The following is a 26,173-nucleotide window of genomic DNA, read 5'->3' as shown; positions in this document are numbered from 1 at the left end:
CTCCTCCTGACCAGATGCTGGAGGTGGCTGATGTTGGGAGCTACAGAAGCCTACAGTAAAATCTGGTAAGACTCTGTTCTCAACATCAGCATGATGTTAAAGAAAGGTCAGAATCTCTACTCAGCTTCCTCCATGTAAGGCAGAACTGACCACTGATGATGGACTAGAGGATTATTAGCTCACACTGTACAGCAAAAGATGAGCTATCGGCTCTGACTTTACATCTACAAGGTGGACTGACAAGGTTGGAGTGCCTAATAGAGTGGACAGGGAGTGGACAAAGTGTTTGAAAACTCCAGCAGCACTCTTGTTTCTGATCCACTCAGACCAGCACAACACACACTAACACACCACCACCACCACATCAGTGTTAGTGCAGTGCTGAGAATGATCCACCAGCCAAATAGTACCTGCTCTGTGAGGGTTCATGGGGGTCCTGACCGCTGAAGAACAGGGTACAAGAAGAACAGGGTAAGAAAGCATCAGAGAAACAGCTGGACTACAGTCTGTAACTGTAGAACTACAAAGTGCAGCTACACAGTAAGTGGAGCTGATCAAATGGACAATGAGTGTAGAAACAATGTCATGATGTTATGCCTGATCGGTGTTTGAGGGTCTTAGCTGTAGTAGTGTGTTACAACTACCTCCGCCATGCTGAGGATGTACTTTAGCCTTTCTAACTCTCACTGTGAGTCGTTTATATTCTTCAAAACAGTGCTACAGCAGTCTGTATGTCAATAAAGGTGGTCAAATTTGTCCTCTTTTAAACTTTTTTGATATCCATGTTTTTCCTGATTAAAATTAATGAAGGACTCATTCTTTTCTATTCCTGCCTACTAAACAAAATGACTGAGGTGACTCAAAAATGACCCTGGCCACCAAGGGGGTACAAAAAGAGCCTCAAGAGATGTCGACTACGTTAAAAAGCCATGTTACACCGTACCTTTTGTTAGTTTGTGCTCTTCCCTAACTGTGGAAAAATCACTTTTTCAATCATTGCTGGAAAAATATTTGAAAGTCAGCTGGAAGCTGGAAGTTAGGGAACCAACCTTGTGACCGGAAGGTCGCCAGTTCGATCACCTTGGCCAACAGAACATGACTGAAATGCCCTTGAGCACAGCACCTAACACCCAACTGGTTCCCGGGCGCCATGGATGGGGCTGCCCACCGCTCCGGACAAGTGTGCTCACTGCCCCCTAGTGTGCGTGTTCAGTAGTGCGCATGTATGTGGGCGTTTCACTGCACAGATGGGTTAAATGAGGAGGTCTAATTCCTCAGTGAGCAAAACACAGTTGGCTAATGATTCTGAATTCAATTCAATTCAACTTATTCCTCCCAAGAAAGCCTCAAGACCTACTGAAAAGTGTTTCCTTAAGGCAAGGCAACCACATAACACTCCTATAAGAGACACAGTGTTTGAATAGCTGACTCAAGGGCAGATTCATGAACACAGCTCAAAACATTGTGACAAGTTTTTCCCCCCACACCACATTAACGTGAGAGTCGGTGGTGCTCAGCGAGCAGGTCTGTCAGAAAGTCTCCTGTTTCGGGTTATGTCATCTTGTCAGGAGGATGACTAAGGCATCCTCTGTTTACAAACCATTAAAGTTTCATGAACCAGCACCAGCAACACAAACCCAAGGCTTTCAGGGAAGAGAAGCTCCTGATCTGGACTCGTGCAGGTTTAGGGCGTCACTGCCAATCAAACCCTGATGACACTGCCATTAAAAAGAACCATCATAGGGACTACTGCAACACACCTGATCCCAGGGCGGGACAGACCGACAGGGGAGAGGCTGCCAGAGGGATCACAGGACGCTCCGATTTATGACCGCTCTCTGTTAAAAGGCACTCAGCAATCAATAGAGCTCCATTTTAAGTCCAGAGAGACCTGCTGACCATGGAGTCCGCATAACACTTGTGTATGTCATCCTGCTTTAGAGTTCTTAAGTAGTATCTGGGCAGGATGGGTTCTCCAGACTTAGGCCCATGAGGAAAATGCTACCAAACACACACACACAATGTATTATTTGGTCTGATATGATACAGCTGGATATGGTTCTTCAAAGGGTTCTTTAGTAAAAAAAAGAAATGGCTCTACATAGAACCATGAACACTCAAAGAACCCTTTGCAAATATGAAAGCATTCCTCAGATTGATGGAGAATGTGCTTTAGATGGTTCTATACAGCACCAAAAAGGGTTCTGCAATTTTCACAAGCTTGACACTGTAACAATAGAAGAACCCTTCTCGGTGCTATATAGAACCCTTTTCCAAAAGGTTATACATAGAACCATCTATAGTACACTTTCCATCAGTCTGAAGAACTCTTACATGATGCTAACAACTCTAATCATGCAATGGGTTCTATAAGTGTTCATGGTTCTATATAGAACCTTTCTGACAAGTTTGAGAACAAACTTTGAGGATCAAACTAGTTATTTAGCGCAAGAAAAAGCAAATCCTGATGAATTCTCATCGGCAAAGAACAGAATCCTGACAGCCACTGTTAGTTCTACTACATGCTTGGAAAGGGAGGGGTGATGAAGAGGTATTCAATTGGTTACAGTCTGCAGCCATCACCACTAGATGGCACTAAATCTAACACACTGCACCGTTAAGATGATCCAACCCTACAGAAATGACTAGGAAACAAAATCCAGCTGCATTAACTTCCATAAAGTTCTGAACATTCTTCCTTCTCCTGTAAAGTTACCATTTTGGAGAAATGAGGTTTTGTTCCGACAGCGGAACACTCAGTTTGATCTGTGGATGCCTGAACGGTGCGTCACGCTTTGTGAGAACAGCAGAAGGTCCTCCACTGCAGCATCTCAAGGTCAGTGTGGGACAGCCTGATGGATGGAGCGGTGCTGTGGCAGTTTCACCCTCCACAACTCTGACGCCTACGTCTCCCTGATAGCCACACAAACACTACAGCAAGAAGAAAATCTTCAACACACATCTAATATCAGTCACTTGTAAAAGCAGGTGAACACCACAATGGTGTGATTTTCAAAGACCAATATGTCCAAAAGCGTCCACGAACAGCATTAATTACAGCTCTTATTCAGACTTATACTGGATAATCTTGCCTATGACACCACGCGGAGACATATGACTCAGCTAAGCGCTGTAACAGCTCCAAGGCTTAAAGTGCTGATCTCTATACGAGCACCAAAGTTGAGCTTCACCAGTCAGACAGTCAGGAGGCCTTGTTTCAATAAAAGAGGCAGAATGATAAAATAATTGTTTTTTCCCCCGCTATAAAGCACAATCATCTCTTTACAGCAATTAAAAATGACACGTGAGCCAACGACATGACGTGTATATTGTTTTCCTACTAAATAATTCAGCAAATATATATCCCCATCACATCATTGCACAATACATTTTAACCTCTTATGCTCAAGGACATATGTCACTTTTTCTATTTGAATTTTTTATGCCCAAATTCTAAGGCGAATTATTTAGTAACTGCATGAAAATAAATGTACATCTGTGTTTTTTTTGTAAATGCTCCCCTCAAATTAACAGAAAATGTGTTTTATGATCTACACATATTGCTCTATGCTTACAATTTACTGCTGAAAGCCAAAAGTAGTGGGTGGCCTTCTACGCCGTAGACTGGGGTTCAATTCAAACCTGGGTGAGCACCCTACACTCTACCAATAAGAGTCCTTGGGCAAGACTCCTAACACTGCCTTCGCCTACTTGTATAAAATGATCAAACTATAAGCGGCTCTGGATAAGAGCATCTGCCAAATGCCATAAATGTAAATGTCAATGTAAATTGTATGTAAAAGTATGATCACCGTCCATAATTCCTATTCATATATTAAAATCTTGGGGGGGGGGGGGAATATAAATAAAACATGCATCATAAAATGTGCCATAACTTTTGCACAGGCCACATTTCACATTTATCAGAAGATGTAACTATACCAGGGGTGCCAAAACTTTCACACACAACCAAAAAGGCCAAGTGGTGCAACTATCCAACCATATATGCAAATTATGCCAAAAAAAATTTTACAAAATTGTTAAACAATTGGCGTCTATGCTTTAAACCTTAACTAACATGTTGCAAAAGTATTGAACTAATTGAAAAAAGAAAAAAAAAACCTTACACACCAAAGAACTTTTATTTTGGCATGCTTTCAAAAATAAGGGGGGGAAAAAAAAAAAAAAAAAAAAAAAAGAGTGGGCAAGGTATTGCACCATAAAATGGACCTCAAATGACTTCATGGCGCAATGCTGAGGTCAACAGCCCTTTCACAAACATTGGAAACTTTCCACAGAGTCAGGTCAGACAGGGTTAAATGGTCAACGTTGTCCTTATGAGGTCACAGTAACAGATGTATACGGCTGCATTAAGAAGTGTTTAACCTAGAAATTCATACTTAAGCGGGTTGGGCTTATTGTACAAGTGATATTTGGCTGTATAGAAATCAGAAGTGTTGATATTGTACCGCTCCTATTCCTACTGACCTCAAAATGGACCGAGAGCTGGCCAGGCGCTCGCACAGCGACCCACATTCTCCTCTTCCTAACGCTCACCTCACGGCTTAACCCTGATCGAAGCCCAGAGCGGACACGTCCAGACCTCCACGCAACCCGGCATAATGCAGCTCCAGCCCGGTCCGCCAACCAGGTCAGAGCCCGTAGCCAAGACCTTCTCACTCAGATCAATCAAAAGCCCTCCATATTGAACATGTTTGCTGTTTAAGATACATAAAAATGACAGAATTTAAATATAGAATAAAGGAAGCATCACTAGCACAATGCTTCTCTCATCACTCCACCCTCAGATCTTGAGCTGGGGGGGATGAACACGCTCATCCAGATATCGCTACCAGTGTGGGAGCATCAGGGCCTTCTAGTTCTTCTAGCAAATGACAAAAAAAGTAATTAAGTTTCCGTTCATTTACTCATTTAACAGACTCCTCATGCTCGGTGTGTTGTAGTAATTCTCTAATTCTCTGGTTGGTGTAATGTGGTGGGTAACATCTCTGCCTTCTACGCTGTAGACTGGAGTTTAATCCCCTGCCTGGGCAAACACCCTACGCTATACCAATTAGAGTCCTTGGACAAGACTCCTAACACCTCCTTGGCCTACCTGTGTAAAATGATCAAACTGTAAGTTGCTCTGGATACGACCGTCTGCCAAATGCCGTAAATGTAAATGTAATTCCACCAGCTTTGGTTTGTAGGTTACATAGGGTTACAATGACTGATCACCTGCAAAGATTTTCACCCATCAGATTAAATACATTCAGATTACAGATTCAGACTGAGGTGTTCATATGCCCACTCTACTCAACAACCTGACAGAAGACCTCTGTTTACATTCACAGTACAAGTATTCAGATCTAAATTACACGCATACGTGGAGCAACACTTAGTGCAGACATTTCCATGACAACGAGCATCACAGAAGTCCAGTCAGAGTGAGATGAGCAGCAGTGAGCAGTGCTTGTTTTTATAATCGCTTTAAAACCATGCCAGACTCAGGAAACCGTACAGGGAGATTCACTTGAAAAACACCTCAAATATTCTGCTGTAATTCCCGTTAGGATGAAGCAGTCTGCAACAAAACAATGCCCTACATACCTTGACGTATGTGTAATCGACTGCATCACATACGATGCTGGAAGTGATCTCCGCCACACGAAGGGTTACAGAGGGTATGCACTTGGAAGTTGCAAACGGATGTTAAATGTCGCATTGGCTGTCCAGTTCCTACCTCATCGCGCCGACACAGGGGCATCCCGGCTTATTCGCAGCTTCACATGCTGAGGGGCACATTGCACGTTGTTTCGTTCAGATTGCTTCGTCCAAGGGAGAGTTATAACAGAATACGCTGGGCCTCTTTCAAGTGAATCTCCCTGTCCTTCAAATGTCCTTATTAAAGAAGGCAGAGAGGAAGACATCGTGTTCTGAGACACATAAACTGGACGCCCGTCCCACCGCCTTTTGATCTTTTACATTTGAATTTCATTTACATTGAAGGCATTTGGCAGAAGCTCTTATCCAGAGCGACTTACAACTGCATCATTTTTATGCATGTAGGCAAAGGTGGTCTTATTGGTAGAGTGTAGGGTGTTTACCCAGGTGGGGATTGAGCCCCAGTCTACAGCATAGAAGGCAAAGGTGTTATCCACTACACTACACCAACCTTTTAAAGATCAGAGCACAAATTTCATAAGTTTCTGCTCCCGCCAGCGTATTCCAAACGGCCTCAATCGGACTAGTCTATTCCGACTGTGGTGTATAAATGGACGTATTCTATTACGACTGAGCTATTAGTTAGATTATTAACAGATTATCAGGTCGCATGTAAACGTGGCTAATGGGGGAAAAATAATTGAGATACCCTACCCCCCCTAGGTGTGAACGCACAAAAAGGAGGGGTCAGGGCGAGGGGTGAAATGGGATTTGGGCCTGAATCAGTGGTTATTGCTGGATATGCTAATCTACATATCTTACAAAGTGCCCCCCCCCAGTTTGTTACGAGATGCAGAGGAGGTTCAAAGCATCAAGCTTCACAACAAGCAAGGTAAACCAGTTACAACCAGTGCAGCTGCTGAGAGGCCTAGAAGATTCCGTCAAACCCAAACAGCTAGAGCGCCAAGCTGCACCAGGATGCACACACACTCATTAAATCCATTAAAATTTGATTATGTCTGGGTTTGAAGTGCCTCTGTGCCAGCAAGCCGACTCTTCCTCTTCATCCAAAGAACACTATCTTCCGGAAAATGCACACTGTCTCGGAAAAACGGCCGCACAGTGACTACACAGCACGTGGAGTGTAGCATGCTTAAACACCCAGACACACAGAGAGCCTAGAAAGCTCACTGATCAGCTGCTTTCACTTTCACTGCTAACTACTCTATCTGAGCTGGACAAAGGTGTTACCTGGATATCTGCTAATATTACCAATCAAAAGATTCACTTGCCATATTAAAGCGTGCATATCAAGATTTTTTTTACCCTTATTTACCCAGGGTAATCACACAGCCATAAGCAACAGTCCATCAGTCCATAAAGCAACAAAAACATCATAAATTAAAAAGAAAAAAGCAAAGAAATGTTGGATATAAGCTCTTTATTCTATATTTAAAATGTCATTACTCAATAGAAAAAAGACAATAAAAGGTCATTTTTAGACCTTTTCAGTATTCCAAAGCAACTTGGAAACAAAGACATGATTCCAGGATTAAAAATGAAATACTAGCTTTATAACTTCCCAATAATTTCTCAACAAATATTTTTCTTAATTCATCTGCATCAACACTGATGACAGCACTGGATTAAACCAGCAAAAAACGGCTTATAACTGTTTAGAAAAAATTATCGCCATTGGACAGCTGAAGAAATACTGTAAAAAAAAAAAAAAAAAAATATATGCCTTGCATTTCAGGAGAAAATGATATCCATCATGCACACCAACCCTGTGAAAAAGTAAATGCCCCCTTAAAAATCAGTCGTTTCAGCAGCAATAACTGCAACTAACATTAGCTTTAATTTGATATCAGCTGTTCACATCGCTAAAGGAATTTACGATTCTTGGTGATATTTGAACTCAACAGCAAAACAACCCCTCCCTTCGGTGGTCCTTCAGAAGCTCCACCCCATACTCATGAACATGCCTTTTTGGATCTCTGTGGCCATAAATCCTTCGCAAACACTGTACAGGCAAATACAACGATATAAGGTCAGCGCGAACAACAACACAGCAAGCAACGTACCTAATGTTTGCTAGGACATGGATTAGCAAACTGTCTTTACAGGTTCTGTTGCAGAGCTAACCAGTTAGGCAGGAGTTAGGACTACAATCCGGCGCCAGAGCTTCTTGTTCGAATTTTCCCCCATTCTGCCTTAAATGGTGCTCACACAACGCTGTGTGGGCGGTCACTATCTGGAGAGGGCAAAACAAAACGTGGGGAGGACAGACGTTTTCAGATGGCTGAACTGGCTATGAAAACAAAAACAGAGAAACTCAGATCGCAAACACACAGAGGGGCTTCATGTGGCTTCATTCTCTGCACAGAACACTGTTACTCCACTCTGACTAAGGCCCAATCCCATTTCTTCTTTTTACCCCTACCCCTTGTTTTCGAGTGTCACCCTAACCCCTTTGAACTGAGTTACAAGGAGTAGTGGTTGAAATCTTGGCCTACGAAATGGGACTTATATAAAAAAAACAAACAAACAAACTTCGTTAACAGCTACTAGAGCTGCTCTGTAGGCGACCCAGCCCAACTTCAGCGACAGCAGAGAAGGGAGAAGTTCAGCTCCTCACTGCTGGGCTTTGTGTACATGAAGGCACATGATGCCCTTCAAAGAGGGGGACAATTATTTATTACCGCCCACCACTAATTCTTTGGTGATTCGAAGCTGAACTCAGACATTCACCAGCTTCTGGTTCGAATTTTCCCGTTCCACCTTAAATGGTGCAGCAGTTACATTCTGGTGCTTCAGGCGTCAAAACTGCCGGACTATTTAAGGTGGAATGGGAAAGTTAGCCAGCTAGCTACCGAGACATTAGCATGCTATTAGTGATTTTTTGTGCTCGTTATGAAGAAAACAACCATAATGTATTGAAAAGACATTAAACCAAGATATTACAATGGTTATCATAATTTTTTAACACAGAAAGTTCGCACATTTGTCGGCAGCTCGTGCTGCCATCTTGCCGTTCTCTCATAACACTTCTTTTGGAATACGCCTCTAAAAAAACCTCCGTTTGGAGGGCCACGTAGCCCTAACACTTCGCCCTACCCCTCTATCTCAACAAAAAGTGGGACACCCTACCCCTAGACGTGAACATGCAAAACAGAGGGCTAAGGCCTAAGTGGTAGGGGCGAGGGGTGAAATGGGATTGGGCCTTAGAAAATAGTTGTTTGCTGCTATATTAATGTTTGTGTCATAAATATCACCTTTAAATCGAGTTGATTCGTTGCTTGAGTCCCTACGGGGAACAAGTGCATGCGTTAAGCAGAGAACACACGTCAGCGCATAGTTACAGTTTGCTGAATGTAACATGTTGGAAATCAATAAAACAATAAAAAAAAAGGAATAGCAGACTTATATTTTATTTTATTTTACCAAATAAATCATGGACTTAAAATGCAGAAAAAAAGTATATTTACACCTTGCTGGTAACTTATTTTCACCTAGAAAATCACCAAAATATGTGAGGGGTGTTCGAAATTTCATACCACAGTAAACCTCATATGAGAGGCACTTTATATAACCACAACAAAACCGATTACGTATTAGTGTCTAAATTCTCCCAGCGGTAATGTAGGTGCTGGTATTTAGCTCCAGAGACCCTGTTTGCAAATGGCAACATCTACCACGGCTATTGGCCCTACATTAACCTCATGTGGTTGACGCCATTTCATTCGCCCCTGTCTGAGAGCCTACGACGTCCGCCCGGGGCCAAATAACCCAGACCTCAACTCCATCAGACAGGAGTACAGAGCCACAAGAGAAGAGGGTAAAGATCAGGGCTTGAGTGCTCAGCTGAAAAGCCAACAAGGCCATTATCAGTCCTACAATGGGACATTATACGAATCCCCGTTCTGAAGATCAAAGAGCGACTGGATTCTGAAAGGCTGCTTTTGAGGGCGAGACCTTTACATCGCTTTACAGCAACCAAAGCAAAGCCTTCACTTTTCCAACTCTGCTTTCTGAGCCGAACAGTGACCGCTGCCTTCGCGACCACGCGTCCCAATGCTCAGTGACCGAAGGTTCTCTTCATGCACCTGTGTTTGTCTACCTGTGTAATGAAGCAGAAGCCCTGGAGGGAGAACGAATGCTAAATCAGTACAGCCCACTGAATTCAAGACCCAGATTTCATGCATGTCATACATGTTTCCATGGTAACACATTACAACACGTCTGACCGCCCATCACATTTGCCCTGGGGAGGCACGGACAGACAGAGAGACCTACTTTAACTTCCGTGATGTGGGCACTGAGGAGTGGGCGAGAGTGGTGGTAGACAATCCGTAATGTTGTTATCACTCATCAAAATCACTACAGACATGGTCCTGTTAGCCACACCTAAATACTGGGTCTCTTTTCCATCCACTCCTTGTAATTGTGCCGTTGGGTCATTTAGACCATGATATTTTATAATGCAATATAAATAGATCCAGTATTAGTAGTTAGTAGTATTATTATAAGGTAACACCATGCGCTGAAGTATTAAGGATTGCACATGTTGGCTAATGAACGTTGTGCGGTTAGTAAAACAATCAGGTGTCGTAGCTTGAAATCATCAAATGACCTTAAGCAAAGAGCCGAGCTGGACCAGCGTAAAAACTGCTGCGATCGATAAGCAGCTGCTGTAAAGCGCCGACATCTGCTAATAGAATTACAGTCAAATATAGTCCAGATAGTCAGACACCAAAGTTCTGGTGTTGGTCACGAGTTTGATCCCCAGCGATGGCCAGATTCACACTGCTGTCCCAGAACGTTCACCCCATTCACATTGTTCTATTCACAGAACGTTTTCCCCATTAACTCTGTTCCAGAATGTTATCCCCGTTCTCAGCGCTGCAGAATCCACTCTCTACAGAACTCTACTGTTCTGAAATGACATACCCAGCCATTCACACTGCTATAGAACATTTCCTCCTTTCCACAAGTCTACGAGTGTTCTCCCCATTCTCATGGTTCTAGGATGTTCTCCCCATTCACACTGTTCTACGATGTTCTTAATATTCACATAATTCTAGAATGTTCTTCTCATTCACATGGTTCTCTCTGTTTCACGCTGTCCTAGAACATCTGCCCCCATTCTCACTGTTCTAGAATGTTAGCCCTAATCTCACTGGTCTAGATGATACTAGTCTTTTGTTTTTTTAATTTGTGTGTTTTTTAATTTGTAATATATTTCATACCTTTGTTGTTCTTGGTCTTCCTTCTGGACCCTTGTCACAACTGTATGTCAATCTGGAAAGCACTCTGACTTACAGCTGTGGTCGGAATTCTTTTGATTGGGATTTAAGTGACTAAGTGAGGAAGTTCTAGATTGCCCCCCCCCCTCCCCCTCAGCTTAGTTCTGTTTTCAAAGATTCTAGCGTACGTTGCTAACATCAGAACTCTCTGGCCTTCAGAGCCAGTCTGTTCAACCTTCTTCTAACACAGGCACCCCGCCCCAAAAACGGGCGGGAACAGATGCGAGATGTTTTACCGAAGTCTGTGTACTCAAGACAAACGCTCTCCAGTCTTGCCTCAGCCAGCTGAGTCATTCCACACCGGCAAACAAGAACTTCACAGTGAGCAAGCACCTCCATTTGCTGGTCTCAGGCCAAAGAGTGAGTCTACAGCAGGAGATACGGTAAAGACAGATGAGTTGGGTGGGTCTAGCACTGCTGGCACAGCGAGCCCAGATGGAGTCTGACTCGGGGCTGTAACAGTTTTAATCATATACCACGACATAAAGCCTGATTGCTAATATACTGTTTCATATGTTAATCAACACACAGCGGAGCACGAGAACGATTACAGATGCTCCATATGATAACAGTGTAACACGGACTGAACCGAATTGCTTCATGACTCAATGTCTCATCATGTGTCATAAGCAGAACTATGCAGAGGTGACACACACTCACCTGCTAACAATGAAGCGCCTCTTTTCCAGGACAGAAAGATCAGCAACACACAACAAACCAGAGGTGTGGACTAATTTACTGACTTGACACTCGACAAAACCTGGAAAGATTTGGGACACGAAGTGGAATAAACATGGAAAAACATCTAAATTTCATTTCATCAAAACATGAAAAATAGCATTGCTGATACCGGGTGCAGATTGGTTAGCATTACTGCTACTGAGCGCTAACTGGTTAGCATTGCTGCTACTGAGCGCAGATTGGTTAGCATTGCTGCTACTGGGTGCAGATTGGTTAGCACTGCTGCTACTGGGTGCTGATTGGTTAGCATTGCTGCTACTGAGTGCTAATTGGTGAGGATTACTGCTACTGAGAGCTGATTGGTTAGCATTACTGATACCGGGTGCAGATTGGTTAGCATTGCTGCTACTGGGTGCTGATTGGTTAGCATTGCTGCTACTGAGAGCTGATTGATTAGCATTACTGCTACTGAGAGCTGATTGGTTAGCATTGCTGCTACTGATGCTGATTGGTTAGCATTGCTGCTACTGGGTGCTGATTGGTTAGCATTGCTGCTACTGGGTGCTGATTGGTTAGCATTGCTGCTACTGGGTGCTGATTGGTGAGGATTACTGCTACTGAGAGCTGATTGGTTAGCATTACTGATACCGGGTGCAGATTGGTTAGCATTGCTGCTACTGGGTGCTGATTGGTTAGCATTACTGCTACTGAGAGCTGATTGGTTAGCATTGCTGCTACTGAGAGCTGATTGGTTAGCATTGCTGCTACTGAGAGCTGATTGGTTAGCATTGCTGCTACTGGGTGCTGATTGGTTAGCATTGCTGCTACTCGAGCTCTACTTCCTCTCCAAAGCTGATTTTATCGTCTGCGTTAGGCCACACTGACTCGCCGTGAGCCTCTGAAACCGCATTCCACAAACAAGCTTTCACCCATCATTAGCAAGGTCTTTGAAATGAACACAGGCGTTCCACTTGCTGCTCGCCGTTTGAGCTATAATCTCAACCTGGCACCAAACTCACTCCAACATCCTCTTATCGCCATTCAGAAAAACGTGCTGCAGCTCAGTTCACCTTCAGAGGAACGTCATTTATGTAACTGCTGTTGAAATGAGTTAGTCAGCCATAAAAGTGGATAAGAGCAAACGGGACTTGAACACGTGCTACGGCCTTGCGCTGATGAAGAAGCCCTCCCCACGCAGCTTTGGGAAAAGCAGGTGGGTTAATATTTGATGGAGTGCTGGTGCCCGGCCCCCTGACGGCCCACCCCTACCAGTGCAGAAAAGGAACACTGAGGGCACCGGAATTATCCGGGAGTAGAGGATTCAGTACAATGCGTTATCAAGATGTTACTCGTTCCACATTAAACGGTCTCTGGGAACGAGTGCAGAGCGCGCTCAGAAAAACCAACAGCATCCTGACATCAGCCTACAAAACACATACAAAGGACCGCTCAGCAATTTCTGCTCTTACATTGCCTGTAAAAATATTGTGGCCCTTAATATGAAAATAAAAGCCTGTATTCTGTGCCAGCATTTTCTTATTAAACGATCACATTAATTCATGATATTGCATTATTCTACAACCCCTCCTGTGCGTAAATACATTTTCATCGCATCAAAATAAAATTAATTTTATGCCTCAACAAAGCGTAAAAATGTCCAGCTACACAACCACATGCGACTGGATTACCTCTTTTGTTAATTTTCTAGGTGAACAAACTTAAATTTAGCAGCAATTTTTGGTGCACAATTTCTTTTTGTTAGGAAAAAAACATTAATATTAAATATTGCATGTGCCATAACTTTTGCACAGACCACGTTTTATGTCTTTTTTCTCCCAATGTGTTAAATTCAGCAGTAATTGTGAACTGAAATGCATGCAGGTGGGCTGTGGACTTATTTTCGCTTAGAAAATCAATACAATTTGTCACTGGACCAGGGGTGCCTAAACTTTTGCATACTATACATATTATGGCATGACGCATGACTTCGAACCCTGGTGCCATGTTGCAAACAATTCTTCAAATGTCAAATGTTGACCGACAGCAAAGGACTTTTATTTTGACACTGAACATATAGGAGCACATTGTAGTTCTACAATTACAGACTGTAGTCCTGTATCTGTTTCTCTGCATACTATTAAGCCCCCTTTTACCCTGTTCTTTAATAGACAGGACCCCCCACAGACCCTCATAGAGCAGGTACTATTTGGGTGGTTGATGTTTCTCAGCACTGTGTTGTGCTGGTACAAGTGGATCAGACACAGCAGTGCTGCTGGAGTTTTTAACACTGTGTCCACTCACTGTCCACTCTATTAGACATTCCCACCTTGTCGGTCCAGCTTGTAGATGTAAACTCAGAGACGACAGCTCATCTACTGCTGCACAGTTTGTGTTGGTCATCCTCTAGTTCTTCATCAGTGATCACAGGACGCTGCCCACAGGACGCTGTTGGCTGGATGTTTTTGGCTGGTGGACTATTCTCAGTCCAGCAGCGTCACTGAGGTGTTTAAAAATTCCAGCAGCACTGCTGTGTCTGATCCACTCAAACCAGCACAACACACATTAACATACCACCACCACATCAGTGTTACTGCAGTGCTGAGAATGATCCACCGCCCAAACAGCACCTGCTCTGTGGATGCCCTGAATACTGAAGAACAGGATAACAAAGCATGGAAAAAACAGATGGACTACAGTCTGGAATTGTAGAACTACAATGTGAGTGTTTATTTCTTGACACTGATAAATTGAAGGGAAAAAAGTGCCATATTTAAAAGTACTATATAAATCAATGTATCCAATAAAAAGAGACTAATTATGCTCCCTTAATAATCAGAGAGACAGTTGGGAAGTGTTCTTAGGTACTTATGATATTCACAATATGCTCAGAAAAGCATATTACAGCATAGTATTATATCATTTATCACAATAGTCATAAATATTGTCATACTGTCCAGCCCTAACACAAAACATAAGGTTTGAACTGCTATAAACAAGCCTGAGTAGCACTGGCGATCCTAAGAGTTTTCTAAAAATCTAAAAAAAAAACACCAAAAAAGTAAAATAAGATGTGAACTTCCAGAAGGATCGTGAGCATCACCCCACTAGCCATCTGCTCAAACAGATGGTCAAGGCCACAGGGTCACTGAAGGGGCCTTCATCAACGTTAGCATCTGGCTAGACTGGCTCTGCCAGTGAGGCACTGAGCTAGCGTGAGCGAAGATGGAGTGACTTATAACTGACCATCATGAAACTGAACACCAATGAGAGACTAAAGAGTACAAGCTGGTCAAAAAGAGCTAGTAGAGCCGGTCAGAGTTTCCAGGGGCTACGTTTTCAGTGTTAGCAAATGGCGCTAGCTCAGGTCACCTTCACCTAAAACCGTAACCGATCCGGCTCCACTGGCCACTCAGGTGTGTGTAGGACAGTCTTAATATAGCTCCGTACCCCGGCCGGGCCCACAGCAGCGAGCATCTGAAAATGAATCTGCCGTATTATATGATCCATAATGTGTGCAAGGACAGTGAGCAGAGGGTGGTGATCGGATGGTGGAGAGGACTTTTCCACCGTCATTCATCTCACTGCTCGGGGAAATACAATGTTCTGAATCACTGGCTGGACCAAGGGATACATTAAAAGACATTTAACTGGTTCTTTGTACTTCATGTACAAAAATGACTCTGATGTTTACTCATCACATGGAGTTAGAATCACTTCAGCTGGTTTCCTGATATGTTTAATCTGCAACAATAAACTGTCAAACACTAAAAAAACTGCAAAGCTGAAGCCAGATTCCTGTTCAAATGTTCCCGTTCCACCTTAAACGGTGCAGCAGTTACATTTAAGGCGGAACGGTTAAATTTGAACAAGAAGCTGGTGAATGAGAAGCGACTTCAGCCACATAAAAACTGAAGAACTGCAAGAAACTGTTGCACGTTTGAGGAAAAGTTTCCTGCTGGAGATGCGTGAAAAGCAGCTATAGCTGAGCTAAAGCTAAAGTAAGTCTGCAATGTCGTTTATATCATCATTTTTGTCATTTACCAGAACATCAGCACATACCGAGACATGTTTACAGCCAAGATGGTAAAACAGACATAATGTTGTGGCTCTAAAGGCGATTTGATTTTTCTTGAAAGGACAAAATGGCTCTTCTTAAAATTTGGGTTGCAGACTCCTGGCCTAAGGTCACCATGCCAGCACTGGGGTGTAGAGCAGTGGAACTGTGTTCTCAGGAGTGATGGTGCTCCATCGAGTACCCTTGGAATGAGCTGTAGTGATCCATAATTGATCACCCGACATCCATCTAGTATAAAGCCTTAATAAAATGCATTTCCTGAAGAAAATGTAAAGTATCTGAGCACCTCGAAGATGGTTGCTAGAGTGTTACCAGTAATTTCCTCTGTAGTATTTTTGGTGGCTGCTGTAGTATCCCAGGTGGTTGCTAGGGTCTCCCTATGGTATCCCAGGTGGTTGCTAGAGATATACCCCAATAGGGGTGGGATAAAATATTTACACGCCAATATATTGTCGCTACACTTTATTATCGCTTTCTTTGGTGATATGTGATCAATACACTGGTGCCAAATATCTATGTAATGATTTATGGTATCCCATGTGGTTGGCTAAGGTGTTGCTATGGGATCCCAGGTGGTTGCTAAGGAGTTGCTAAGGAATCTCAATTAGCTGCTAGGATTTTGTTAGACAGTAACTCATTTACCCTACAAGGTTAACAGGGTGTTGCTAATGAACTTGTATCATCACAATATAAGCTTGGTGCACAAAGTTTTGCCTCCATTCATTCCTAAAAATAAAATCAACTTTTAACTTTCACTGTATGAAAATCATCTGATCAAAAAGCTGTGTACAAGCACGCCATTCCCGATCCCCAAAAATCCTGAAGAGAAGGAAGAAGAATATAAATAGGACACCAATAGTTGTTGACAATCACCCTGACTTTAGAAGAAACCCAGGTATCTACACTTTCGGACATACAGTACATTACAGTATTATGTGTGACTCATATCAGCACACACTCCAGTGCAGGTGTAGCTGTAGATCCTCTCCTTTTGTAAACATGCTTTTCTTTGTATTACTATGGTGCCTACTGTTTGATTTCCTTTTTCCTTAGCATACATTATGCAAATTTTGAGGTAACTCCTCTGACACAGTTGGGCTCAGTTCTGTAGTTCTGGAAAATTCCGTAGAGATATCCAGCCAGAATAATACATGTGATTTAAACGGCTTATTCATTATTTATTCCCTGACAGATTGGTTCAGGTAAAGTATTCCATATAATATGTAAGTGTAATATGCGATATTTACACTTTACATGGTTGATAATAGATCTGAGAGATTACGTTTAAAAATAACATCAGATGACATCTTTGCTTTTTAATGTTTAGTAATAAATGATATTCTTATCAATATATAAATGATTCGGGTCAATATACAATAAATTGTCTGAAGTGGCTTGTGATTTGGTCAAATCAGGACCAAACAGCCTTTAATAAATACAAAAATCGAGTAAAAAAAAAAAAAAGTTAAGCAAACAACAAGTAAATTCAAAATGTTTGCTGCAGTAACAAATGAAAGTGTAAAATTAAATGAATATATAAATAAATAAGCAGGCCTCTTTTTCTTATATCATAACAGGGACAAATTATATTCTACTATATTTTTTGTAAGGCTGCTTGAGGTGGCGTAAGAAATTTTAGGCATTACATTTTTGTCTGGTCATTTTTAAGGTCCCTGTCAACATGGCTTCAAATGTGGAAATTTTGGTTTCAATAGTAAAGACGGGCCACTGAAAACGTGTTTACCAGTGATATATTCAAGATAAAGGCTCCAAAATTTCTGAGCTGCCTGCAAACCCAAATATACACCCCAACACCCGGTCCAGGTTCATAAGAATCTATAAAAAAAATCTCTCTAAAAGCCACACAGAGTGAAAAGACTCAGCAGCTCCACGTTTCACATGGATCTAGTCTGCACATGTTTCTGCACTCCTGGCTCTGACGAAATAGGACGCTGCAGAGGGACATCCCCAAAAGCCCAAAGCCCACTCTCCTCTCCTCACCACCAAACTGGGCCACAAAATGGGCCAGACTGATTATTGAGCCGGTTCCCTAGTGGCCTTCTCCCTCAGCACCGCCGCAGCCTCCGTAACACAATGTGGTTGTTGTAGAGGAGCTGAGCACCGTTCCTTCATTCCCCCTCAGTGCACACACACAAAGCCCTCCATTCTTATCACAGGACCACCACGCTCCTGCCTCCGGCACGGTCACACGTGCAACTCAGAGTGACCACCACTCACAGTGCCAGAGTACCAACCATAAACAAGAAGTCAGGTGCCTCCAACAGCCAATAAATTACTTTACTGACAGCAGTTTTTACTGTACTGACAGAAGGACAGTTGCGTAAAAGGGAAACTCCACCAAATGTTCAAAATTCCTGCATGATTAAATCAGACGGAAACAAAGACATTCCGAATGGTTTGGTGTAAAACGCTCAGCTTTAAGGAAACGTAACGAGTCAGAATTGTTCACAGTGGTGGTGATAGGAACCAGACATTGCCAGACATTTTTAAGGAGGTTTTTGAGCTAAAACATATTAAACAAAGTTAAACAAACAAAAAGTTAAGTAACTAACTTCATTAATGCTCTAATGCAATCAAACCCTCACAGTAATGTTCCAACATCTAGTATAAAGCCTTAATAAAATGCATTTCCTGAAAAAATGTAGAGTCACTGCACACCCTGAGCAATTCCAAGTGCTAGTGTTTCCAGATAGTGACTATAGTATTTTCAGTGGCTGTTCCGCTATCGCAACCCAGGTGGTCGCTAGGGTTCCGCTATCGCAACCCAGGTGGTCGCTAGGGTTCCGCTATCGCAACCCAGGTGGTCGCTAGGGTTCCGCTATCGCAACCCAGGTGGTCGCTAGGGTTCCGCTATCGCAACCCAGGTGGTCGCTAGGGTTTCGCTAGGTAGTAGCTAATCTGTTGTGGGATAAAATATTGATACAGCAATATACTGTTATAGTGATATATATCACTTTCTTTGCCGATGTGTTATCAATACACCGGCACCAAATATCAATCTATTTATTTTATCGATTTATGTATATTAAAACATAAAATCCACTCATGGCGGAGGAGTACACGCAGGGTGTTGTGAGGCAAAGTAGTCTGAAAAGAAAACGTACATTTTTAGGATTTAGATCTATTTTACTATCATTAACATTACATATATGGTTTATGTTTGTTTATTGGAAATGATGTAAAATTAGACTAACGCCAATAGCATTATGTATGTGTGAAATGCATTCATTACCGTTTCAGCTAAGTCATAACACATACGCACTTTTTATCGTTTTATGTCCCTTTAAATGTCTCTGAGGCATTTCTGGGATATGAAGCAGTTTGCGACTTGCGATCTGAGTGAAACTGAAACCAAGACAAGAACAGCAAAGTCACCAGCAAAAATCTGTCAGGAAAGTGCAGAGCAGACGCGTGAATGAAGCTTCATAGTGATTCCTTGAAAAAAGCCCAGTTGTAGCTCTGAAATCTGAGCTCATATAATCCAATCAGTTGACAAACTGCCAGTTAAACATCACTGGTTGCTGCAAACAGTCTCTCTTTAACTTCTTAACACTTCATATTCTCTTTGTAACCGGCCATTTCTGCCCCCACTAGAGGAGGCGCAGCAGAAAGCTAACCGGCTAACCAGCTAACGCTAAAAACAAAAGACATACTTTGAGTTCATTCTTTTAAACAATGAGCTACTTCAAAAACAGGAACATGCAAAGTAAAGAATGTTATTTGCGTGTCTGTTATGAGCATCGGACGTCTATTTAAACTAGAGCTTACCTCAAAGTCCAGCATAATGCTGAACTGACTCTGCTAGCTTGGTGCTAACATAGCATCTGAGGGGCAGTCTGCATTGGATTTAAGAAAAAAAATCAAGTTAACAGATTTTGACATAAAATTGCCTTTTAATGGCACTGCTTTATGGTTCTGCGCCTGTGCTTGAGAGTGTAAACAAAACGGAAAAGTCTGAAATGACTGAAATTACTTCATTAGCGTTAGCAATTCGTGTTAGCCGTAAACAGAGTCCTCCAATGAAAGTATTTCTCTCACACAGGTTCAGGTTTCTGTTGATATATCGATTACAAACATCAGCCTTAAAGTATTTTAGCATCCCAACATGAAATATTATTTATATTTTCATTTATTCTCACGTTTCTATCATGTTAAAATGTGGTTAGCATTTAAGAAACATCTGAAATGGCATCCTACTATATTAGGACCAATTATATCCTACACACTGTATCGTACTGTTGTTAAAACAAAGTATCGTCGCAATAACAGTAAATTTTGTCATATTTCCCAGTCTTAGTGTCCAAATACGCCTGTTTTCCTGTTTTATTAAAAAGGTCAGTCATTTCAGCTTCATTATATGAGTATCTGGTGATGTGAGCTAGTTTGACAGAATAATAAGCAGTCTGACTTTACACACAAGCCTGAAAAGCTGACACTGTGTGGTGGAGACCAACTTATGTAACATGAATAAATTATGTTGTCTATGAATTAAGTTAACTTTATTAAATGGGCTAATATAAATACACCTCAAGAGCAGCAGGGAAAGCAGCAGCTTTCATTCAAGCATCCATAAAACATTGAAAATGGGGCCATTAAACTGTTCGGAGCAAGCCAGGTGGTTACGTTCTCCTGAAATGACTGCGGTGCCTTTTTGGGACACGGTATAGTGGGTGATTCAAAAAGATTCATCCGATTTCAAAGCCGTGAGGCACCTAGGAACCAATCACATTCCAATTGCAAGAGGGAGTCATAGAGTTTCTGACTGTCAGTACAGCAGTGAACCTCCAACAGCTCAGAGCATTCGTCGTTGGTACGACTGTAAGGTCACCAGATCTCAAGCCGTGCGACTTTTTTTTTTTTTTTGTGGAGGTACGTTAAGGGTTCTGTTTACATGCCACTCCCAACAACATGGGATGATCTCCGAAATGGCATTGAAGGAGCCGTGAGCGCGGTGACACCCGTCATGACGTTGATGTTGTCCGTGCAGCTGGAGGAATAATAAACTTCATGCTCATTTAAACCATTTAAAATGTATTATATTTGTTCTGTAAAGACTTATAAGCGAAATAAATCATTTGGAAATTGGATGAATCTTTTAGAATCACTCTGCATAATGAAGATTGTGCAGCACAGGCGGTGCTGAAGTATTTGGCCCGAGTAGTAGGTCATCCTGGCATACTGGGGAAATTCATGTGGGTCACACACTGCATTCTATTGACAACTTTTGGGCCTGCTTGGTACGTGAGCAGTATGTAGTAGGCCACTTTCAACGCCATAGACTGTTTACACTTCCCAGGAAGTTCTGTCCATATGTCACTCAAAGTATCATGGGGCACAGGACCAAGATGGATATTGGGAAGCTGAATTTGATCGATATCAGCCAGCACTACTGCACACTATGGGTGAGGCTCTTTTGGCGTCTGAACCACACCCTTCATTCCAGTGTTTACTGGCCCAAAGGCCCAAAGGCGGAATGGCACATAGCCGTGTAAAGAGAAGCCGGTAAGCCTCACAACCTAAACAACAACAAAGCCATCAAAGCAGAACAACACAGACAGCAAACAGCCAGGAGAAAGAATGAAAAAAGACCTTTTCAGACAGAGGCCTGACGTCTGCCCTGACAAGGAACGCCTGAGCGGGCATTCCTCTCTTATCACACGGGCAGACTTTGTCCTATGCAGCCAAGGACCTGCATGCTGACACTCATTCGAGTGCAGTCATCGTGGAGAGAGAAACAAGCTCACGTGATGCCCCCAAAGCCGCCGCAGGATAATCCGACCTCTGTTTAAACAGGAACAAATATCGGCAGCATGGAGAGCTTGGGTTCAATAACACATAAAAAAAAAAAGGCAGAGGAGGCATTTCATTCTGTGACCCAACAACAGGAGCACAGCTGGGCAGCTGGCAGAAGCTTCTCGTTGTGCTCAGACTAACCCCGGCTTGCCCAGACCGCAGCACACATGCATAAACCACTCCCAGAGAACCTGGGACATGAATTATCTATGGACACGAGACACCGCCGAACACCACACAAGGCAGAGAGGACGCGGAAGCGGAGACAGAAAGAGAAGTGCTGCGTTTTACCTGCAGATCTGTCCACCTACTCAGAGCTCAGGGAGATGCTGTGCATCTCGCTGCCAATATTTATCATTTTTCTGCTTTTTTAATGCTGTTTTGAACTGTTAAATCTCTCTACAGCTTACAGCTTTTGGAACAAAACGTCTTGTAAACACTAAGAAAGTGAATAAAGTCTTACACTGCATGCATAAAATGATGAACCACAATAGCTGTAAATGCAGACTTGTGTGTGTGTGTGTGTGTGTGTGTGTGTGTGTGTGTGTGTGCGCGCACACAGGTTTCACAGACTATGCAAACACTAAAACTTTCAAAGCAAAAACTAAGCCGCAAAAACAGCCCATCAATCAAAAAAAAAAAAAAATCCACCTATTAAGCCTACAGTGGTTTAGCCCTGCCTATTCATAGTGAAGTCAAAAGGAGGGTTTCAGCCCAGACTGCCTTCCAAATGAGGCAAAAAATAGGGCAGCCAATGAGAACAGAGCTCCTGTACATACAATCAAATTCAAAAGTTTGCGTTTGATCAAATTCTAGCTTTAATGGTGCTGGGCAATGATAATACACATCATTATCATGATAAATACAACACAACATACTGCGTATATCGTCAGCACTTGTCAGTGCTTCTCAGTGTTTAACTAAAAAGAGCAAAATTAGACACATTTAACTTAGCGTGCCAAGCATTCAATAAAAAAGTGTTTACAGGTTTTGATTGTATTTTTCCCCCCAATGCAGCATCTATCGCCTACCTCTGTATTTTATTGCACCATTTACTATTTATTTTTTAATTTAACATACTGGAAATAAAACCTGTGCAAACTTTATGGCATAATTTATACCCAGTACGTTAAACTCAGCAACTAAGCAGAAATAGTGTATTAAAATTGTCTGTAATGTCTGTATTCACCCATTTTCACTTCAGCAAAATACATAATTTGTCAGCGAAGGGGTGTTAAAACTTTTGCACACAGCTTCACATATATTAGTCTTAAAGGCAAAAAAAACAGCTTGGTCGTGTAAAATGAATTATGGCTGGTTTTGTTACATGAAGCCACACAAACGTTAGAAGTGGACATCACTGAATTTAAAATAGTACATAAGCCATTTAAAACAGCCGGCCGTCAGCGTGTTGTGATAAATCAAAATAGTACATAGTAATATTTATAGTATAGTATAGTATAGTAATATTTATAGTATAGTATAGTATAGTAATATTTATAGTATAGAACCAGCCCTGTGACCGGAAGGTCGCCGGTTCGAACCCCAGAGCCGATAGTGCATGACTGAGGTGTCCTTGAGCAAGACGCCTAACCCCCCACTGCTTCCCGGGTGCTGCGGATAGGGCTGCCCACCGATCCGGGCAAGTGTGCTCACTGCCCCCTAGTGTGTGTGTGTGCTCACTAGTGTGTATGTGGTGTTTCACTTCACGGAAGGGTTAAATCTCCTCGTAGGGGGAATAATAAGGGCCACTTAATCTTAATCATTTTGCAACATGTATATGCTTTAGAACTGTTTCTTAGAAAGAGTAGAAGGGCGACATTTACAAAAAGTGAGGGAAAATATTCATTTCCGATTTATCCAATAAGGAAAAGTTTGATTATATGGCAATGATGAAAAGGTGGTCACTTAAACTAGAAAATGTGACCAAAAAAAAAAAAAAAACACTTTGTTTCTATAAACCAACCATGAAACATTACAGTCTCTGCATTTTGTAGCAAAACAACATTTTCATGAAGAAATAACACATAGAAAATGAGTTATTCTGAGGTTTGGAACAGAAAGAGACCATAAAAAGCCGCTGTGAGACATTTAACAAAGACAAAAACAGAAAGCTTTGCACGAGAAAACGATTTAAGGGGAACTAATTGGTCAAAATAAATAAATAAAATAGGATGATGTCATAACGGGCTGCCTTCCAATCTCCTTTTACTTAATATACAGTTCATACAGTCACTATAAACTGGCTGTTGTTTACAGGTTGGATAATCGGTGTGCGCCTGCCTGTCAGCTCTCTTTTCTCCAAGTCCTCAAAAAAAAAGCATATGCTGACATGTAATTGTTACTGAGATGAATGACCTCATCTCACTGTCCACTCCTGGCTCACGTGTGAAGTCAAGGCAGAGCTTCCACTCTGACAGCCTAAGTAGCCGCACACTAATCTTGTTAGCAGGCTTGGAGAAAGCGCTTTAATCCTTTGGGGACTGTTAAAGACACACCGGAGCGAGAGTGCAGAGATCAGCGGCCCGTTACGGGCAGGCCTCACAAACCAACAGGATTCGACAGACCGTACCAGATCTCCACGCCACGGCTGCACTGAATGGATGTCTCTGACCTTCACAGCACCGCGCTGACCCTTATACACCACAGAAGAAGCGCCGTACAAATCAGGCTGGCAGAGAAAGACTACGGCCCACACAGAATCTGACGAAGCTGGATATTTCCCCTTTTTCCGTGGAGCGAAACTGGCACTCCACCTTAAAAATTAGCACTTAATGTGTTAAATGGCATGCTAGGTTAAGCTCTGTATCAGCTCCATCAGTTCGAGTCGTGAGTTTTTCATCCTCTTTACGTTCATCCATCCATCAGTGCCCACTTTCTCACTACAATTCCCAGAATGCACTATGCAATCGTGTCGTACAAGCATACAGAATCAGAGGTTAATAAATATAGACGTAACATTGGCTTCCTAGGAGTAACGATAGCCATCGGTGTTGGCTGGCTACATACAAAACAACCTGCCCTCAAGCAGCCCCTTTAAAGCACCTGCCACCTTCAAGACGCATCACCAGAAAGAATTTAAACTTGAACATCTCACTCCAGAAACCACTGAGACACGACTGTGAGACATGACCATGCATGTTTTCAGCAGACGACGCGGTGGCCAACTCGCTCAATTTTTCCAGAGTGCATCTTTAATGACCAAGCAGGTTCATTCAGAAACACAAACAGGCCACTGCAGCCTGCTGACCCCTCCTGACCCAACATTACTGCTAATAATGTATATTCCAGCATTTAAAAAAGGCCTGAGTGGTCAGCTTTCATCTGAGTGAAACATTTTAGGCAGGCAAACTGAAGATCCAGCATTTCTGATCAGTTTCAGAGTTGAAGGGGAACTCCGCCAGTTTTCCAAAACGTCTGCATAATTAAATGCTTAGGGTGTAAACCAAGCGTTTAGACTGGTGGTGATAGGAATCAGACGTCCACCTCTAAAAGCTCCCTCACAGAAAGTTATTACATGAAATGGTTTTGGCTTGAAATAAATCTATTCATGGTGGAGGGATATTACATGAAAGATGTTCTAAGGCAAAGTAGTCCCAAAAGAAAACTTTTTTTCAGGTACATCACTATTTTGCCAGGATCAACATCACATATTAAAACTCGGAAGACACATATAGGTGCATTGGTGGTTTTGGATAGTAAATAAAATGCTGATATTTGTGTTGTTGACGTAGCCAGCCCTCTGGTTACTATCACTGCCACTGTATGGAAATCTTAGTCTGCAAGTTTCTCAGCAATTCTATCGTTTCTCATCAAACCACTGTGAATGACTTTGTTTATATGCAACCACTGAATTATGCAGAGATTTTGCAACATCGTTGAAGTTTCCCTTTAAGTACTCTTACCTTAACTCAGTCCATCAAATGATCGGATCAGAGCCACAGCTGCAGCAGCGAGAACTTCCAATAAATCCTGGAAAGTAAGACAAGCGTTACGGCTTCTGACAGAGAGCAACGCGTGAGTCATTCCGTCTAATAATGCGTAAAAAGAGCAGATAAGACGAGGCAGACCTGCTGTTCAGCGTATCTTCAGTGAAGGTGACGCTGCTAAACTGCCTTAGCCCCGGAGCTAACCGAAGACCGAGCGCAGCCTCTCCCTCACAGCGCCGACAACGAGCCCGAGCACGGCTGCCCTCCCAGCAGCACTCCGCGCCGCTACCCGGCGAGTCCTTCTCGCTCACTCGCTCGCTCACTCACACTCCGCGCTCTCCTCCGGTTAAAAACATCTGATTTTAAACCAGACCCGGGATAAACACCGACAACACACGCAAGCATCGACAGTATTTGTCAACATTAGTCAATAAACAGCATTTTAGCGACAACCGGAGCGGCAGCTACTGCTGAAACCGAATCACAGCTGATACAGATAAAACACACAACACACAGCAGCGCCCTCTAGCGACAGCCTTAAAATATACAACACACAGCAGCGCCCTCTAGCGACAGCCTTAAAATATACAACACACAGCAGCGCCCTCTAGCGACAGCATTAAACTATACAACACACAGCAGCGCCCTCTAGCGACAGCATTAAACTGTACAACACACAGCAGCGCCCTCTAGCGACAGCATTA

At 42.6% G+C, this 26,173-nt stretch overlaps 1 protein-coding gene across 4 annotated transcripts in view; it reads right to left on the bottom strand.

The window, feature by feature from the left end:
- Positions 1 to 25,973, bottom strand: part of ccser2b (coiled-coil serine-rich protein 2b) — a 112,718-nt gene extending 86,745 nt beyond the window's left edge. For all 4 annotated transcript variants that reach the window (XM_017710572.2, XM_037544102.1, XM_017710573.2 and 1 more), the window contains exons 1-2: positions 25,611 to 25,973; positions 25,446 to 25,512 (exon numbers count right to left, since the gene is read on the bottom strand). The gene's annotated coding sequence lies outside the window, so the exon portion shown is untranslated. The remainder of the gene's footprint in view (positions 1 to 25,445; positions 25,513 to 25,610) is intronic.
- Positions 25,974 to 26,173: the final 200 nt, after the last annotated feature.

This window comes from Pygocentrus nattereri, chromosome 13 (assembly GCF_015220715.1).
Source record: "Pygocentrus nattereri isolate fPygNat1 chromosome 13, fPygNat1.pri, whole genome shotgun sequence".
In the NCBI taxonomy this organism is placed as follows: Eukaryota; Metazoa; Chordata; class Actinopteri; order Characiformes; family Serrasalmidae; genus Pygocentrus; species Pygocentrus nattereri.
The sequence above is the reverse complement of the archived record's forward strand: the minus strand, read 5'-3'. Positions and strand labels throughout refer to the sequence as shown.